Source organism: Cibotium barometz, chromosome 5 (assembly GCF_041138505.1).
Source record: "Cibotium barometz isolate CiBa-2024 chromosome 5, ASM4113850v1, whole genome shotgun sequence".
Lineage (NCBI taxonomy): Eukaryota > Viridiplantae > Streptophyta > Polypodiopsida > Cyatheales > Cibotiaceae > Cibotium > Cibotium barometz.
The window spans coordinates 20,026,450-20,047,040 of NC_141050.1; the positions used below are offsets into that span (position 1 = coordinate 20,026,450).

General features: G+C 41.5%; 2 pseudogenes; both read left to right on the forward strand.

Annotated features, from left to right (window-relative positions):
* The first annotated feature begins 13,220 nt into the window (after positions 1-13,220).
* On the forward strand, positions 13,221-13,729 carry LOC147638178 (uncharacterized; annotated as a pseudogene).
* A 365-nt stretch (positions 13,730-14,094) lies between these two features.
* LOC147638179 (uncharacterized) lies at positions 14,095-14,923 on the forward strand (annotated as a pseudogene).
* The last annotated feature ends 5,668 nt before the right edge of the window (positions 14,924-20,591 follow it).

Genomic DNA, 20,591 nt, shown 5'->3' on the forward strand with positions numbered 1-20,591 from the left:
CCCACGCATGTACTCCATTACCTCCCTCCCCCTCGCATCCATCACTATCCCGCCCCTATCCGTCACATCATAGCAGACCACTCTCTCCATCTCTCTCATCTCCTCCTCTTCCGAACTGTCTCCTCTAACTCTTCTCCCTCTATCTCCTCTCTCACCGCGTGCCCTACTACCTCCCCCACCTCCCCCACCTCCCCCACCAAAGCACCCGCCGCATCCTCCACTCCCACTCTTCCTACTGCTGCGGGTGGAGTCACGACTGGGGGATTGTCTACGTGACGGTGGCTGTGAGCCCTGACGTGACGGTGGCTCTGAGGGAGCACGTGATGGTGGCTGTGAGGGTGTATGTGAGTGTGTCCACCGAGGTATGTCTCCTCGGTGGACGTGGAAGAGGAGAAGCTGCATGCCGTCTCGTCGGACTCGGAGGAATAGACGGCACTGGAGTGCCCTGGATACTCGCGGTAGGAGTATAGACACCAGGCAGGGAAGGAGGGGGATGGGCATACATATACTCTGTAAGCTCAACCGGACCAGGATGGTGCCCAAAATGATTCAGTATCTCCATCAGCCAATTGCTGTACGCAAATGGATCGGATGAAGAACCTGGAATATCCATAAAGAACCTGCAACAAACATCTTCATGTACATCATGGGCTGTCTCTTGACTCACACAAATATCATCATTCAAGTCAGTTGTGTTGCCTGCAAATCATGAATTCTGAAACGCAGTCTCGTGTATACACCCATGCAGAAACGCGTGTATACACCCGTCAAAAAACGCGTGTATACACCCGTCCAGAAACGCGTGTATATCCGCGTGAACAGACTCTGTAGACAGAGTACACGCGCTCTTACACGCGTTTCTACACGCGACCTGCGAAAAAAAATTTTCAAAAGGACCGACCCCCAACAAAGACAAAGTGTCCTTATAAAAGGACCATTGTCGCCCCTGTCAAAATCATTCACCCAATCGTGTGCACAGAAGCAAAAGGACGGAGACAAACCCAAAAAGCAAAGAGCAAATAGCATAAACAAATCTGAGGAAAGAGACAAGGCACAGGACAAACTGACTCACCTCTGAAAAAGTGAGTCCTCTCTGCTCCTTTTCTGCTCCCTCCTTCTCCCGTGTGTGCTCCTTCTCTGCTCCCTCCTTGCACTTAGGTTTCGTTACTGTTGAAAGAGGCGAAAACGAAAGCAGTGTTGATATGTTAGTTCAAAATCTATATTTGGGGAAGGCGGGCTATTTTTAGTTTAAACATATCATCGCGTGTATATTCGCGTGTATGATGTTTTAGCTGAACGTGTGTATATTCGCGTGTATGATGTTTTAGCTGCGTTTATACACGCGTTTTGCAGGAATTACCCGCGTTAATACACGCGATTTTTAGGAAGTAGCCGCGTTAATACACGCAATTTTTAGGAAATAGCCGCGTCAATACACGCGATTTTTGTACTTTCATTAAAAACATATTATGATTTTGTGTTTTCTGGTTTGTACATAGGATGTCATCAACCTCTTCAAGCAGTTCTGGGGAAGATGAGACAATGCGTCATCGTAATCGCGATGTGTGGTTGGGACAACGGATCAAATGTATGTGTAATTGATGTCAAGGATGCATTGTACGAGCACGTCGAATTACCTTGAATCACATCTCCATGTATGGAGAATGGAATCAAATAGGTTTAGAGGTGAGTAGATGTAAATTGATGGTATTCAAATGACTCATGGTATCCAAATTAAATTAATAGAGTTGTAATATATAAACTCTAATTGAAGCAAGATGCAGTACCACACCCTAACATGGTACCCTACGCGCGACGCGAGAGCACGTAAAGCGTCGACGAGATGATGCTGGAGCTTCGGGATCTATTGTCAGAGATGAGTGGGAAAGGGATGACAATAGCCCTGCACCCCACGAAGTTGTGGAAGAGGAGGTGCTTGATGATATGGTGCGGAATCTTTTTAAGGATGATCCCAAAGGTATGGATGATGATGATATGGAACAAGAGCATCTTTATAAGGCTTCATCGACACCGGTATTTGAAGGGTGCACATTGTCTGTTTTACGTGCTTCACTTGAACTACTTAATATACAAACAGTTTATGGATGGAGCAATGCAAGTCTTGACGCATTATTGAAGTAAGCATTCTAACTTACAAATTTGAATTAGTGGTTTAAGGTTTAGGATTTAAGACTAATTATAATTGATGATATTGGATGCAGGCTATTATCAAACATGCTTCCAAGGGAAAATAGACTACCCACCTCAAGAGACATAGCGAGGCGCTATGTGACATCTCTTGGAGGACTGGATTATGATAAAATACATGCATGCGTCAATGATTGCATTCTCTTTCGTGGGACGCATAAGGAGGCTCTACATTGTCCCACTTGTGGTGAAGCAAGGTACATAACAAATATGAAGAGTTTTGATGTACCTCGTAAAGTCTTGCGACACTTTCCTATAATTCCTCGCATCAAACACATGTTCAAGTGCAAATCCATAGCAGAGCTCATGTCATGGCATTCCTCACATCGATCGGATGATGGCATGTGGAGAATTCCCGCAGACACTCCTGCTTGGAAGCATATTGAAGATGAGTGGCCCAGCTTTAAAACAGAGCCCAGAAACTTGAGACTTGGCCTGGGTATGGATGGAGTGAATCCATTTGGTTTCAAAAGCACTGCATACAGCGTGTGGCCAGTTGTGTTGGTGAATTACAACCTTCCACCATCAATGGCGATCAAGAAGGGACATCTTATGTTATCCCTTCTAATTCCAGGGAAACATAAAGTCAAGCATATGGATGTTTATCTTGAACCATTGATTGATGAGTTGGAGGAATTATGGAGAGGTGTTGCGGTGGTGGACATTAGTAGGCCTCCCTCCTCTCGACACTTCGACTTAAAAGCAGTGTTGATGTGGACAATGCATGACTTTCCAGGATACAGCGATTGTTCTGATAAGAATTCTAATTACCTCCCTACTCTTTTACTATTGGCTATATATATTAATTAGACGGTTTGACTTTATTATTCTAACTTTTATTTATATTTTAACAGGTTTGAAAACATCGGGTAAACATGCATGTCCTGTTTGTGGCCCTTCGTTAGTACATGAGTATGCTGACGGTTTGTGTAAGACTATATTCGATAATCATCATCTATTTCTCCCCTCAGATCATCCTAAATATGTTGCTAGTAAGAGTAACATTCCTCCACAAACACTTCGTGCAAAAGATTGGAAGCGTATTTGGGAGTCTACAACTATTCTTCCTCCAGATGGCATGAACAGGTATAGTGATGTTTTTTTAATCTTGTTTTGTGTAGTCTCTAATTGGATTAAAGGTCACATAGAGCAATCCCTTGTGTAGGTACTCCATTTTTTTTTCGGCTGCCATATTGGACCCATCTTAAGGTCAACCATCTTCTTGATCCCATGCACATCTTCAAGAATGTGGGATCTGGTATTTGGGAACATATTATTGGTAAACGAGACAATGTTAGCGTACGTGAGGACTTGCGGGTCGCAGGACGTATGCGTCAAGCTTGGCCACGAGAGGTGGGTGGGCACGTTCGTCTTCCGCCTGCACCATGGATTATATCAAAGAAAGAGGAGAAGCAGGTAAAGCAGGCCATCACCACTTTGCGTACTCCCACTAGATGCATGAGATCATTGAAGGGAGCCTTTACAACCACTAAGAAAAGAGGCGTTGAGCAACTATATGGGTTGAAGTCCCACGATTGGCACAAGATGCTTCAAGTAAGTGTTTTCCAAGTCTTGTACGTACGTTGAAATTAAATTTTGTAATGCCATAAACCATACATACATGTGCTCTTATGTGCGCAGTTCATACTACCTACTAGCATCGACCATTGTGCAAATAAGAGTTTGAAAAAATGTATTTATAAGATGGGCGAGCTTGTGAGGTATGTAAAACCCATGCTCAGATCACCCTTCATTATACCTTGCAAAATGAAGTGCATGAGGTATAACGTACTATTTATTTATTTTTCAGATATGTTAGTTCCAAAGCAATTGATCCAGCCACGTTGGATGATGCGCGTGTTATGGCAGTGGAGGTGGTTTGTTTGGTAGAGGAGACTTTTTTGCGAACCATTCTCACAAGTCAACTACATCTCATTGTGCATTTAGTGGACAAAATTGCTTTATGTGGTACTGTGCATGCACGCTGGATGTTCTTCCTAGAGCGCTTCATGAAGACCTTAAAAGACTTTGTGAGGCAAAGTGCAAGGCTTGAAGGAAGCATGGCCGAGGGTTGGTTGATACAAGAGTCTCTTGTATATATTTCAGAATTTCTTGGTCAGGTGGACAGCTCTTTGCCACGACTATGGAGCAATGAAGAGGACTTGAGGATGACCTCTATTGTGCCTCAAGGAAAAGGACAGAGTAAAGTAATTGACAGAACATTGATTGATGATCTCAATTTCACTTGTATCCTTAATAGTGATGTGATGAGCAGATGGGTTACAAGATATGAGGATGCAAAGACAAAAAGGCAAGCAGAAAGAGCTCTCTTTCGGAGGCAACATGGCTCTCGGAAGGCGTACCCTAAGCATCTAGCAACACTTCCGAATGATATCCATGTTGATTGGTTGCATGAGGAAATGGAGAGAGCAGAGAGCGACGAGGGGCTGCATATCACGGCGGAAGAATGGGAGTATGCACGAGGATGCATGTCAAAGGTACATAGAACTAATGTTTTACATTAGTTGTAAGTGATTTGCTTTTAATATTTATTCACATGGCTTACACAAATATTGCTTCTATTTTGGTCCAGTGCACTATGTTCAATGCTATATGGTATGAAGGCAAGCATTTTCGAACACAAAGAATTGATGAAAAGAGAAATACACAAGATTGCGGTGTCATTAGTAGCTTTGAGGGAGCTAATGGAAAAATGGATGATTATTGTGGCATAATCCAAGACATATTTAGGCTTGACTTTCGTCGCTTCTTTGTGTATGTTTTGGATGTCAAATGGCAAATGAACGTGGTGGAAAAAGGACCTGATGCAACGATAAAACGCCATGCAAGTGGATATGTCACTATTGACTCTACAAAGTTCTGGCAAACAAAGAAAGATAGGCTTGTATTGCCACAACAATGTGAGCAGGAATGCATTTTTTTACTAATGTGTTTCATGTACATATATATCTAAGCTCGCGTACCCCTTGACTTTTGATATGCTAATTAATTCCTGTACTATGTGTATTTGAGTAGGTTATCTATCTACCAATGGTGCATGACATCAAATGGTGGTACATCATCCCTATTGCACCACGTTCCAAAGTGATGTATAATACATTCACTGATATGCAGCATATGGAGGATGTAACAAGCCACAATGAAGATGATGTCAAACATGCCATTGAAGATGTTGTGATCGATGATCAAGAAATAAGAGATGATCATGATAATGAGGATGAGCATGCCATTTTTCATGATCATGAGAATGACCCTACCATTGAGGATGATGGTGATGTTGATGAGGATGATCAGGACATCGATACCATTATCAATGGAGTACAGAATATCGATAGTGGAATAAATTTAATCGTAGCCTTACAAATTGATCAAATGGATATTGATGTTGATCGTTTGGTAAGGATGGATCTTATTGAAGATGAGATCGAACCCTAACCAATCCGTCACTGTACGTTCTAAATTGATGACATTTCTATCATCTCATATGCATGATTTATTTTTGAATATATTTCATTGTTGTAAATGCATGTAGTGGGATTGTGTAATGATGTATACTGTAATGTATTGTGAGATGGTTTAAAGAAAATAGTTTTTAATTTTGTAAAGGAATTCAGTTTTTCTTCAGTTTTTCTCTGCCATGCGTGTATTAATCCGTGTATAGTGGCGTGTATTAATCCGTGTATAATAGCTTGTATTAATCCGTGAATATTACCGTGTATAGATGCGTGTATTACTGCGTGTATATAAACGCGTTTATACACGCATTGATAAATGCAAATATACACGCGAACTTAAATGCTAAAATACACGCGTCCGATTCTATTCAAATACAGGCGCGACCATACAAGCGTTCGTAATTTATCGCGTGTATGAAACGCGTGTATGGCAGCATTGTCTTGTAGTGCATCCACATCCACACATCCACATCCACACATCCACATTCACATCTACATCCATACAACCATTTCTACATCCACAATCATACATCCACATCCACACTTCCATTTCCACATCGACACATCCACATTCACATTCATACATCCACATCCATATTCACATTCATACATCCATTTCCACATCCACATCCACATCCACATCCACATCCATACATCCACATACACAAATCCACATCCATACATCCACATTCACATCTACATCCATACATCCATTTCTACATCTACATTCATACATCCACATCCATACTTATCACATACACATACATCTTTCCTTTCACATACATACATCTACATCCATTCTTTCACATACATATATCTACATCCATTCTTTCACATACATACATCTCCATCCATTCTTCATTCATTTTCATCTATCTGATTCATTTCACATCCTCATATCTATTTATAGAATATAAGAGAATTCTTATTTTTGATATAAGATTTCTTTACACATCTATTTATGCATAAATTCCATTTTAAGGAGAATAACACTTTCGAATTAAAAATTAATCTTTTATGCATCTTCCTATGCATAAATTCATTTTAAATGAGAATGACACTTTTGAATTAAAATTCAATCTTTTATGCATCTTCTCATACAAAAAATCAAAATTGACGAAAATAACTCTTTTGAACTAAAAATAGATTTCTTTATGCATCTTTCTATGCATGAAATCAAAATTGATGAGAATAACACTTTTGGGTTAAAATAAATTCTTTATGCATCTTTCCATGCATAAATCCAATTTAGTAGGAATTACACTTTTAGAATAAAAGAATTTCTCTTATGCATCTAATTTATGCATAAAATCCATTTATGATGAAAATCTCACTTTTAATATAAAAAAAATCTTTTATGCATATGTTTATGCATACAAATCATTTATGATGAAAATCACTCTTTTAATATAAAAGAATTTCTTTTATGCATAAAATCATTTATGATGAAAATCACACTTTTGATATAAAAAAATATCTTTTATGCATATGTTTATGCATACAATCATTTATGATGAAAATCACTCTTTTAATATAAAAGAATTTCTTTTATGCATCTAATTTATGCATAAAATCATTTATGATGAAAATCACACTTTTAATATAAAAAATATCTTTTATGCATATGTTTATGCATACAATCATTTATGATGAAAATCACTCTTTTAATATAAAAGAATTTCTTTTATGCATCTAATTTATGCATAAAATCATTTATGATAAAAATCACACTTTTAATATAAAAAAAATATCTTTTATGCATATGTTTATGCATACAAATCATTTATGATGAAAATCACTCTTTTAATATAAAAGAATTTCTTTTATGCATCTAATTTATGCATAAAATCATTTATGATGAAAATCACTCTTTTGAATTAAAAATAAAATTCTTTATGTATCTTTCTATGCATAAAATAAAAATTGATGAAAATAACACTTTTTGGATAAATTTAAATTCTTTATGCTTCTATCGATGCATAAATCCAATTTAGTAAGAATTACACTTTTAGAATAAAAAAAGTAAAACTTATTTTTACACAATTTTAAAAAATTTCTCCATAACCTCCTTTGTATGGCTGTCCATTTTTTAATTTTTTAACTTTCTAAAATCAACTAGAATTTCACGAAGAGTATTTAATTCATTCTAATGTAAGCAATTTCTATTTATTTAAGAGAAACATTATGAAAAACTTGATTTTATCCATTAATCATTCATCTAGGATAAAGAATGGTTGGATTTACTAAAGAAGAGAGGGGAATGCTTTTTTTCAATGAGGCATAACATCATTTTTATTTTAGAGAAGACAAAAATCATAAAAGACCATTAAAATTAAGCATAAATGGGAATTTATGTATTTCCTTACTACCATTCATCAATTAACTTCAATAGCATTAAAAAGCCATTCCAATTAAGCTTCTCAAGCATGAGAGGGCTTGAGAAGAGAGAAACATTGAGAAATTATGGAAAAAGATCAAAATTCACACTTTACCTTACAAATTGCTTGATTCTTTGATCACGGTAGAGGCCCCCAACCAATCAATTGGTTTGGTATGTTGATGGAGCCACCAATTGAGATTGAAGAAGGAGGGAAGCTTCAATTTCTTCAATTTGGAGAGAATTTTAGAGAATAGTAAAAATTATCATTATTTCAGCATAATTATGGCATAGCATAATTCTCCTATTTTTTACAAAGGACTCAGGTTCTATTTATAGGAGAGGGAGGCTCTAACCAAGATCAACTGATTTCTAGAATTTTCCAGATTGAGTTTGGTTGAATTTGGACTAGATTTGGACCTAGTTCGGTTCCTTTTTGATTCGGTTTGATCCAAGAGAGAGGAGAGATAAAAATATCACATTATTTTTTAGTTTAAAACTCATTCAAGCATGTGAAGTAGGTGCCTCCTTGAAGGGACTCCCCTTCCTTACACATGTGTCAAAATGGAATCATTATACCCAAAATATCTCATTTTTTTAGTAATACTCATAGTTTTTTACTAATAACCCTTGTACATAGTCAACTTTTCATCTTATGTGAGCATTTATTCATTTTTGGGTATTTTTCTTTTACAAATTCGATTTATCTCCTCCCCACACATGGATTGATCTTATTGGTCCATAGGAACCTTAATTTAAAATTTCGAAAAAATCTTGACCCTCAAGATAAGGCCTCTTGAACAGATTATACTTGATTTCTAATGCACCTTCTGGAAATCTTTTTGAACTTCTGTTTCAGGGGAATTTATTTTAATAAGATGAGAATTTTTCTATCCAAAAATATTCAAAATTTGAATAATCTCTCTCTAGAATATTTTCTCTCTCTAGGCCAAAATAGGCAAAACAAGATCTTTTATATTTCTGAAGAGGGGATTGATTACAAGGAAAGATGCTGGACATCTTGAGAGGCTAGGGGGAAATCTTACAATCCTACTCTCATAATACTTGATGTTCATGGAGTCCATCCACTCCTTAATGCCAAAGATGCTAACAAAAACCCAAGGGCCTAGTGTTGGATTTGAGGCTAGGCATCATTTTTAAATTGCCCATGTCAGTTCATTTACTGCTTCGTGTCCCAAAACATGGCGTGCAATGAATGTCGTTCGTGACGCAAGGCAAACAACAACAAGAAACGCCGTCGTTTAGGGCCGTATTTGGATACAGCTGTAAAGCGCTCCCAATCAAAAAGGGATTTGGATGATGTTAAGGACACTTTAAGGAAGATGCAAAATAAGATCAATAATTTGGATGCAGCTATGAAGCGCTCCCAATCAGAAAGGGATGATGATGTTAAGGACACTTTGAGGAAGATGTAGAATAAGATCAGTAATTTGTCACATGAAGGTTCTCATATTTTGACAAATCTAAGAAAATAGCAGTCATGAAGCAAGCAAGGTCTCTCCAAGGGACAAAGGTATGGATAGCTGATGAATTAACCCCACTGCAGCTCAAGAATAGGCGAGCAGAGTTGGCCAAAGTCAGAGAAGCAAGGAAGAATGGAAAACGGGCAGTGTACAAAGGTGGGAAAGCAATCATGAGAGAGTTCCATACCCCACCCCCGAAAGGGGTGAATCGATATCCTACTTAGATTATAGCTATTTTCACCCCATGTAATGAATCCCATTGTAACGTAAACTCTTATAAGAGTCTCAACGATATTGATTCACCCCCCTCAAAAGGGGTGAATCGATATCCTACTTAGATTATAGCTATTTTCACCCCATGTAATGAATCCCATTGTAATGTAAACTCTTATAAGAGTCTCAACGATACTACCCCTTTTTAATTTTTACCTCTTTCTTTTTATCGATGCCCGAAGTGGAATGTAATGAAATATCCTCGTCCCATATGTCGAGTTCGGCCTCCCATGGATGTTAATAGATCATTCTTTCTTTCTTTCTTTCTTTCTCTCTCTCTCCTCTATTTTTTAGGTACAATACAACTACTCTTTTGAAAAATACTTACAATGATTCGTAACATCAAGGCATAAGGCAAGGTTTTACCTGCAATAGCTTCAGCAACAGCTCTCCTCCAGGGCTCTGGTGTGTCTCTGTGAGTAGGATGATGTCGTGTCTCTCCATCACATGCTCCAATCTCCCTGGCTCTGTCTAAAGAGATCCATTGCAGTTCCATACTGCAATGTGTAGCTCATGAGCTAGTCTCTGTGTCCCATAGACTGCGTGTCCCTATTCGACGACCTTGCCATCTATGATGACTCGGCCATCGCGGTACATAGTTCTCTTCCCCTCCTTGAGGGCCTTGAGGCATACATGATCTCCGGTGGTCAATCTGCATCTTCGTGAGCCCATCATCAAGGTAGATGATGGGCTCCTCCTGTAGACCTCGTAGTAGGACCTTCTTCTTCATAAAGATAATCCTTTGCTCATTGTTGGGGAATTGTAGGATTAGGGCTCTTGCCTTTGTATCATGACTGTTGGGCCCCTCATCTCCCTCTGTCCGTGCATAGGATGATCCAAAGGGTGAGAAGTAGTAGAGAGGGCTATGTATATGGTCTAGGTGCGAGATAACTGTAGGCTGATCCATATGTAGCGTGCCTCTGGATCCTCTCCCACTACTCTGAGTCCTCAGCTGCCCCTCGCTCTCGTCTATATAGCACCGCAACTCCTCTGGATCCTCTAGCTATACCATGTTGGGTGGTCCGTTTGTAAACTGAGGCCCACTGGTAACCCTCTACTCGAGGGAGCCCTCTCTGAGGGCTCTAGTGTGTCTCTATGAGTAGGATGATGTTGTGTCTCTCCATCACATGCTCCAATCTCCATGGCTGTGTCCAAAGATATCCATTGTAGTTCCATTAGTTCCATACTGCAATGTGTAGCTCATGAGCTAGTCTCTGTGTCCCCCATAGGTTGTGTGTCCCTATTCATGAGACGACCTTGCCATCTATGATGACTCGGCCATCGCGGTACATAGCTCGCTTCCCCTCCTTGCGGGCCTTGAGGACCCGCGGCACACATGATCTTCGATGGTCAATCTGCATCTTCGTGAGATCATCATCAAGGTAGATGATGGGCTCCTCCTGTAGACCTCGTAGTAGGACCTTCTTCTTCATAAAGATAATCCTTTGCTCATTGTTGGGGAAGTGTAGGATTAGGGCTCTTGCCTTTGTTGTATCCTTCCCTGCTCTCCATGCACTTTGGAGAAAGGGAGTGGCTCATCCTCCTTATATCCGAGTTTCAAGCGAAGTGTCTTACCATCTTGTTCAAGGGAGTGTGTGGTCTCTTTGATGCCGGAAACTCTGATGTTGAGGCGCCTTGGTTGCCTCATCTTCTCTTCTTCTAAGGTGGTGTCGACTATGGAGGCTCCCTCTTTTTGTGTGTTCACTTTGACTTCTTGCTTGATGTTCTTCTTCACTACCTCAACCCATCCGTCTTTCTTGGCATCCATTTGTTTCTCAAGACACTCCGTAAGTGTCTTGGTTATCTCCTCTTTGATTGCTTCTTTGTCCGCCTCCTCCACTATCTCTCCTTCTCCTCTAGTTGCCTCAAGAGGGAGATCCTCTTGTGGAGGCTCTTCTTCTCCTCTTCGAGGAGGAGAGAGATCCTGTCTTGGAGATTCTTGTTCTCCTCCTTCCATTGTGCCTTTTGTCGGAGGAAGGCCGTCTCCATCGTTCTCATCCATTCCTTCATGTCCATCTCAAAAGCTGAGAGTCGCTTGTTGGTCATCACATAAATCTCCGTTTGTTTGTCGGGGTCTTGCTTGTCGGAGGAGAGGAAGCCACCGTGGGTGTTTCGCTTGTAATGGGGGAAGCCATGATGGGCCCTTCACGCGAGTGTCCCCCCAGAGGCTAGCTCTTGCAAATCATCATGAAGGGTAGCATGCTTCGTGTGTGTGTGTGTGTGTACATGTGTATGTGTGTGCGTGTGTGTCGGTGGTTTAGAGAGAGAGAGAGAGATTAAATTTTATGTTGGAAATGAATTTATGGTATAGAGAGAGAGAGAGAGAGAGAGAGAGAGAGAGAGAGAGAGATTAAATTTTATGTTGGAAATGAATTTATAAAATGTTTTTATGGCAAGAGGTGCATATCTGTCTCTAGGGAGGTCCCACAAGCCATTCATAAAGGAGATTGATCTAGTAAGAGCCTCAGGCACCAAAGGGACAGCCGCCAGCTCTGCTCGAATAATGTCATGAGGTAATGAAGCCTTGGTTCTAATCATGCGAGAAATCATAGAGGCCTCTTCATACATCTCCACCCTGCTGTGGTGTGATGGCCCACTGAGGGTCCCCATATCTGTACTCCATAGAGCATAGCTGATGTCACTAGAGTGTCAAAGAGCCAGAGTTTTGTTCGAGAGGTTCCTAAAACTGAACCTGCAAACACATCCTCTCCAATCCACCTAAGCTTGCATGTGCTCTAATCAATCTAGTCTTGGGGCTGCTCTCCTCATAGAAAACACTGGGTCGATGAATACTACCCCAAGATATGTATATGCATCTGTATACTCCACAATCTCCTATCCATATGTAAATGTGGGAGCTGATCATCTAACCCACTGTGGCGTGATGACTGTTGGTGAGTAGTAACTCCCAAAGAAACCTCCCGCTGTAGTCAAGCTCTCATCTCTCTGCAGCACTCCTCATCATACCAGCTGTTCTGGGGCATACTCCCAGAACACCGTCTCTGCACTCCTTATCATACCAGCTATTCTGGGGCATACTCCCAGAACACCGTCTCTGCACTCCTTATCATACCAGCTATTCTGAGGCATACTCCTAGAATGCCATCTCTGTCTCGGCTGACTATGTGGATATGCCTCTCTTGTTGCATCTTGTAAAGTCTCTGTCATCAGTATATGGGTCAGCTCCTCCAAAGGTCTCCCCCCCACCCCCCCGCGTGCACTACTCTCTCTCTCACCCTCTCTCTCTCTCTCTGCATTCTTGTGTGCAGCCCCCCCCACTGCTCTCTCTCTCTCTCTCTCTCTCTCTCTCTCTCTCTCTCTCTCTGAGCCCCACACCCCCTTCCACAGCCCTCTCTCTCCCCAGACCATGTACCCGCATTGAGCCCCACTGCTGCCCCTCTTATGGCTTCCTCAACGGCCACAAAGGCAACCTTCATGGTCATAAATAAAAGGATAACGAATGTGGAGAAGGAGATGAAGGAATGGAAGGCGGAGATGGAGGAGTGGTGGAAGGAGAAGGCCAATTTTCTCGAAATGGTATTCAATGAAGGGAGGCAGTGGAAAGAGGAGAAAGAAGACCTTCAAGCAAAAGTCAGAGTTTATGTGGAAGTGAAAACGCTCAAGGAGATGATTTCAGCCCTTCAGAGGGAACTTACAGAAGTTAGGGCAAATGGTGGACTCGAAGAAGGCAAAATTCAACCCTTGATGAAAGAAGAACTCAAGGTCATCAAGGAGAAGGTACGGGCAATCAAGAAAGAAGAGAAGCAACAAGAGGCAAAGACATCTCTTGGGTGGAAGTGATCACCAAAACTCAAAAGAAGGTGGATGAAGCAGAGAAGCGGATAGAGGTCGCCAAGAAGGGCAAAGGTAAGGAGACAGCAACCCCTACACCTACCATCTCATCAACATGACACTGGAAGAGGAACAATGAAGACAAACACGTGCTTCGCATGTTAGGATTACAGGCCTCAGCCTGGAACTGTAATGGATCTCTCGAACTTGATGTAATGGATCTCTTAAACTTGATGTAGGTGCCTTCGAGGAGAGCTTTAGAGATAGAAATATAGTCTTATATTCAGAGACTCACCAAGCCCTAGGCTAGATGATGCCACAGGTGACAGGATATAGATGGGAGATAGCTTTTAGAGGGAGATAGCTTTTAGAGGAGAGACGAGATCAGAGCACAATAGTAGGGGATCAGGTGGGATTGCAATTCTTTTCAAAGAGGAGCTGCAACCGCTTCCACATTGTTCGGAGAGATGATCAGGCAAGATATATGTGGGTGAGACTGAGAGCTGATACAGGCAGATTCCTATATATTTCCATATGCTATTTTGCTCCTAGTACATCCGCATATGCGGCACCTAGTGGGCAATCTCCTTTCTCTATGCTAGATGATGACATATGGGAGTTCTCTCTAGAGATGGAGACATCATCCTCCTAGGGGACCTCATGCTCGGGCGGTGGGAAACCACGAGTAGACAACAACCTTTTATGATACCTCGTCGAAGGAGATGCTGAGAGAGCTGGACACCATGGATATAGGGTTAGATAGATGTTCATAGGATGGGGAGTGCACAGAGTATGGGAGATACCTGATAGATATGGGGACTGCACATGGGCTGGCTATACTTAATGGTTTGCAGAGGTTTCCATCAGGAGCTGGATTTACTTGTTTCCCACATAGACATGGTGCTAGCACAGTAGACTATGTTATGGCTATGCCGAGCTTTATCTCATGCATTGAGGACTTCACAGTTGGACCTAGACCCATTGGGCTTGTAGTGGATCGTGCACTATTGACACTGACTATCTCTTTTCAGCTTACCACAGCTCAGAGGACATGGGGTGCAGATCAACAAACTCGGTATACTTTTACTTTAGAGATGGATTCTGTCTACAAGGATGGGATTTATAGACGCCTATGTACAGAGGAGCCAGGGAGACCTTTGGAGGAGCTGACCCATATACTGACAGAGACTTTATAGGATGCAGCGAGAGAGGCATATCCACATACTAAGCCTGGAAAGAAACGACATTCTCGGAGTATGCCCCATAACAGCTGGTATGATGAGGAGTGCAGAGAGATGAGAGCTCGACTATAGCAGGAGGTTTCTTTGGGAGTTACTGCTCCCAACAGTCACATATTGCCTTTTGACGCCTTGTGCGACAGAAGAAGCGGGCCTTCCTTGCTCACCTAGAGTAGGAATTATACAAGCTTTTCTTGAGCCAGGACTCGGGTAAGGCATGGATTTTGTTCCATGAGTCCTCCCCTGCTTTAGCTCCTATTACTTCTATAGAGGTTTGGGGCAGTTATGCAGCATCTCTATATACAGTTCCTAGGCAGCCACCTTTTCTCCTGACTCACCTAAGCCATGCCCATATACATGTACCTTCTTTACCGCCGCACAGATGGTAAAGAAGACCATCGACAGGATGAGGACTGGGAGAGCATACGATCATGATGGATTAGTAGCTAAGCACTTTATTCATGCTGCCAGAGACATGCTTGCTGAGCTTCTAGCAGTGATGTTCATTCATGCTATATGGATAGGTGTACCTGAGAGGTCAATACCATCCCCTCCTCCTCGTGCAATGAGATCCACTGCCTCATCAATGTAAATGCCAAATAGAGTGGGTGAGAGTGGGCACCCCTGTTGGACTCCAAATGGTGTTGGCGATAATGTTTGACATCCCTCCTGGACTTCGTACTCGTCCAAAGAGCTGCTCATATTATAGAGTGTAGATACCCCATATCATCTCATGTGGTATGCCAAGTGATATCAGCCGCCGCTGGAAGAGTCTCCTTGGGTACCATGTCAAAGGCTTTGCGGAAATCCACAAAACAAGTATATAGCCTCCTCCCTCGTGCTCGAGACTGGTTGATCATGCATCTCAGTGTGAAAATATGATTGATGGTGGAGAAGGATCGTCTCAAACATGCCTGGCTTGGTGCTCGTAGCCCCTCCCTCTCTGTATACTGACTCAACTTTGCCTCAAGCACTAACCCATAAAGTTTGACATGGCCGATCATGATAGTCTTGTAGTTGCTTGGATCGAGCATGTCTCCAGCTTTGTGAATTGGTACAATGGTGTGCATAGTCCACTCGGTTGGGAGACCCTCTGAGAGTGCCCGGTTAAACAAGGGAGCAAAAACCAGTGCTAAAGTGTCCGCGCTGCATATATGAGATGCTCACTCTGTAATCTCGTGTGATCTGCATCTCTGACCTGCTGTAGGCGGCTGATAGCCTGCACTACCATCCTCCCTGTGAAAAAGGTGGAAAAAACTCGTCGAGGCTCTTGGGGTTGTGGTATGGGTGGCTGATGCGGTATATGATAGTGTGATCAGCCTCAATGGGTCGTGGCAGTACTGAGAAAGATGTAACAAGTGTGGCTGCTTCCATGGACCCCCCATAATATAGTCAACCACTGTCCCATCTAATTGGGCATGGCCTCCATGTGGCAAGCAGGTGAGTCCTCCAGAGCCCGGCCGAGAGAGAGAGAGAGAGAGAGAGAGAGAGAGAGAGAGAGAGAGAGAGAGAGAGAGAGAGAGAGAGAGAGAGAGAACTTTTTTATGTCTATAGGAAGCCGAAAGTTGGCTCAAACAAATCAGATGTACTTGGGTGATTGTTCCCGAGCTATCCTTGCTGCCTGTACCCTCACCCCACCCCCACCTCCCCCTGCCCTCTGCTCACACCTCCCTGCCCTCTCCCCCTCTTCCGCGCATTCTTTCTCCCTCTCTACACTGCTGCCTGTAGCAACAACACCCCCCCGCGTGCGCACTACTCTTTGTCTCTCTCTCTCTCTCTGTGTCTTTCTCAGCCCCTGAGCCCCACACCCCCTCCCACAGCCCTCTCTCTCCCCAGACAATGCACCCGCATTGAGCCCCACTCCTCCCCTTCTTATGGCTTTCCCCTTGCGCAAGGCTTCCCCGACGGCCACAAAGGCAACCTTCATGGTCACAAATAAAAGGATAACAAATGTGGAGAAAGAGATGAAGGAATGGAAGGCAGAGATGGAGGGGTGGTGGAAGGAGAAGGCCAATTTTCTCGAAATGGTATTCAACGAAGGGAGGCGGTGGAAAGAGGAGAAAGAAGACCTTCAAGCAGAAGTCAGAGTTTATGTGGAAGTTAAAACGCTCAAGGAGATGATTTCAACCCTTCAGAGGGAGCTTACAGAGGTTAGGGGAATAGGTGCCTTCGAGGACAGCTTTAGAGATAGAAATATAGTCTTATATTTGGAGACTCACCATGCCCCAGGCCAGGGCCCAGGCCAGATGATGCCATAGGTGACAGGATACAGATGGAAGACAGCCTTTGGAGGAGAGACGAGATCAGAGCACAGTAGTAGGGGATCAGGTGGGGTTGCAGTTCTTTTGAGAGAGGAGCTGCAACCACTTCCACATTGTTCAAAGAGATGATCAGGCGAGATATATGTGGGTGAGACTGAGAGCTGATACAGGCAGATTCTTATATATTGCCATATGCTATTTTGCTCCTAGTACATCAGCATATGCGGCACCTAGAGGGCAGTCTCCTTTCTCTATGCTAGATGATGACATATGGGAGTTCTCTCTAGAGATGGAGACATCATCCTCCTAGGGGACTTCAATGCCTGGACGGCGGGCAACCGCCAGTAGATAGCCTTTTATGATACCTCGGAGGAGATGTTGAGAGAGCTGGACACCATGGATATAGGGTTAGACAGGTGTTCATAGGATGGGGAGTGCATAGAGTATGGGAGATACCTGATAGATATGGGGACTGCACATGGGCTGGCTATACTTAAGAGGTTTCCATCAGCAGCAGCTGGATTTACTTGTTTCCCACAGACATGGTGCTAGCACAATAGACTATGTTATGGCTATGCCGAGCTTTGTCTCATGCATTGAGGACCAACAGTTGGACCTAGACCCATTAGGCTTGTAGTGGATCGTGCACTATCGACACTGACTATATCTTTTTAGCTTACCACAGCAGCTCAGAGGACACAGGGTGTAGATCATACTCGGTATACTTTTACTTCAGAGATGGATTATGTCTACAAGGATGGGATTTATAGACGCCTATGTACAGAGGAGCCAGGGAGACCTTTGGAGGAGCTGACCCATATATTGACAGAGACTTTACAGGATGGAGCGAGAGAGGCATATCCACATACTAAGCGTGGACACAGACGGCATTCTCGGAGTATGCCCCATAACAGCTGGTATGATGAGGAGTGCAGAGAGATGAGAGGTCGACTACAGCAGGAGGTTTCTTTGGGAGTTACTGCTCACCAACAGTCACGTATTGCCCTCCGACGCCTCGTGCGACGGAAGAAGCGGGCCTTCCTTGCTCACCTAGAGCACGAATTATACAAGCTTTTCTTGAGCCAAGACTCGAGTAAGGCATGGCGTTTGGTCCATGAGTCCTCCCCTGCTTTAGCTATTACTTCTACAGAGGTTTGGGGCAGTTATGTAGCATCTCTATATACAGTTCCTAGGCAGCCACCTTTTCTCCTTACTCACCTGAGCCATTCCCATATACATGTACCTTCTTTACTCGCACAGATGGTAAAGAAGGCCATCGACACGATGAGGACTGGGAGAGCATACGATCATGATGGATTAGTAGCTAAGCACTTTATTCATGCTGCCAGAGACATGCTTGAGCCTCTAGCAGTGATGTTCAATCATGCTATGTGTGAGGGCCTACCAGAGACTTGGAGTTTGTCCAGCATGGTGCCTATCTTCAAGTCAGGGGACCCTATAGGTTTTGTCCCAGGTACCAGGGAAAAGAGTTCCCAGGCCCCCTAGCCGGATGTTCATGCAAACATAAAACTAGTCACACCACTTACACACCCAATATGAAATTGCCTTTTTCTCAGCATCAACTATCTTTTAAAACAATCCTTTAATGAAACCATTGTATCACTGATCACAATTCTCCAAAATATTCGGTTGACTCTAAATTTCCAATCATTCCTTCACCGGAGTATCTATGGCATCATTGGTAACCAGAACGCTCACCACCTGCTCACTCAGGGGCCTTTTTGATAGTTCTTAGCTCATAGTACCCGGTAAATATTCACTTATAAAAATCAAGATGGAATCCTCGTTGAAGATCAGCAAGATCAACCAACATATCCATATAAGAGAGCTATGGACTCATCAGTTTGAGGACCAGCAAGGTCAATCAACCAGATCCATACTCGGTTTCAGAAAACAACTCTTACTTCTTGTTCCAATATCTTCCACGACGCACTTGTGGGTATCTTCCGCAACCCAGAGCCCGAGCATCGTATGGTCAGCACCCTCTAGGATCCTTCGCAGGTCACCTAGCGCTTCACTCATAGGCTGCTTCCTTGGTCCCTCATCCACCGTACTAGAAGCTCACCATTTAAATCGAACCGAGGCTAGTCAAGACCTCGGTCGACCTTGCTACGCGAGATGTCCTCCGTTGACTCTCCGTCAGCTGTTGCAACTTTATTAGGTAGGTCTCTAAGACCACATTCTTAAGATAGTCAAAATGCTTCCCCAGCATTCTTGACATAAAACAGTCATTTACAAACAGTTCACAAATACAGTTTCTATAATGAACTCACATCTTTCCAGATTGTTCCACATCAATCCATACTATTTATAAATTCATTTTAAATGAGAATGACACTTTTGAATTAAAAATCAATCTTTTATGCATCTTCCTATGCATAAATTCATTTTAAATGAGAATGACACTTTTGAATTGAAAATCAATCTTTTATGCATCTTCCTATGCATAAAATCAAAATTGATGAAAATAACTCTTTTGAACTAAAAATAGATTTCTTTATGCATCTTTCTATGCATAAAATTAAAATTGATGAGAATAACACTTTTGGATTAAAATAAATTCTTTATGCATCTTTCCATGCATAAATACAATTTAGTAGGAATTACACTTTTAGAATAAAAGAATTTCTCTTATGCATCTAATTTATGCATAAAATCCATTTATGATGAAAATCACACTTTTAATATAAAAAAATCTTTTATGCATATGTTTATGCATACAAATCATTTATGATGAAAATCACTTTTTTAATATAAAAGAATTTCTTTTATGCATCTAATTTATGCATAAAATCTAATTATGATAAAAATCACACTTTTAATATAAAAAAATCTTTTATGCATATGTTTATGCTACAGATCATTTATGATAAAAATCACTCTTTTAATATAAAAGAATTTCTTTCATGCATCTAATTTAAGCATAAAATCCATTTATGATGAAAATCACACTTTTAATATAAAAAAATCTTTTATGCATATGTTTATGTATACAAATCATTTATGATGAAAGTCACTCTTTTAATATAAAAGAATTTCTTTTATGCATCTAATTTGTGCATAAAATCCAATTATGATGAAAATCACACTTTTAATATTTTATGCATACAAATCATTTATGATAAAAATCACTCTTTTAATATAAAAGAATTTCTTTTATGCATCTAATTTATGCATAAAATCCATTTATGATGAAAATCACGCTTTTAATATAAAAAATATATTTTATGCATATGTTTATGCATACAAATAATTTATGATGAAAATCACTCTTTTAATATAAAAGAATTTCTTTTTTGCATCCATTTATGCATAAAAATCATTTATGATGAAAATCACACTTTTAAAATCAAAATAACAATTTCAATATGCTTCCTTCTATGCATAGAATTTAATTCTAAAGAAAGTAACACTTTTTTAATAAAATATTTTTAGTATGCATTTTTCTATACCTAGGATGA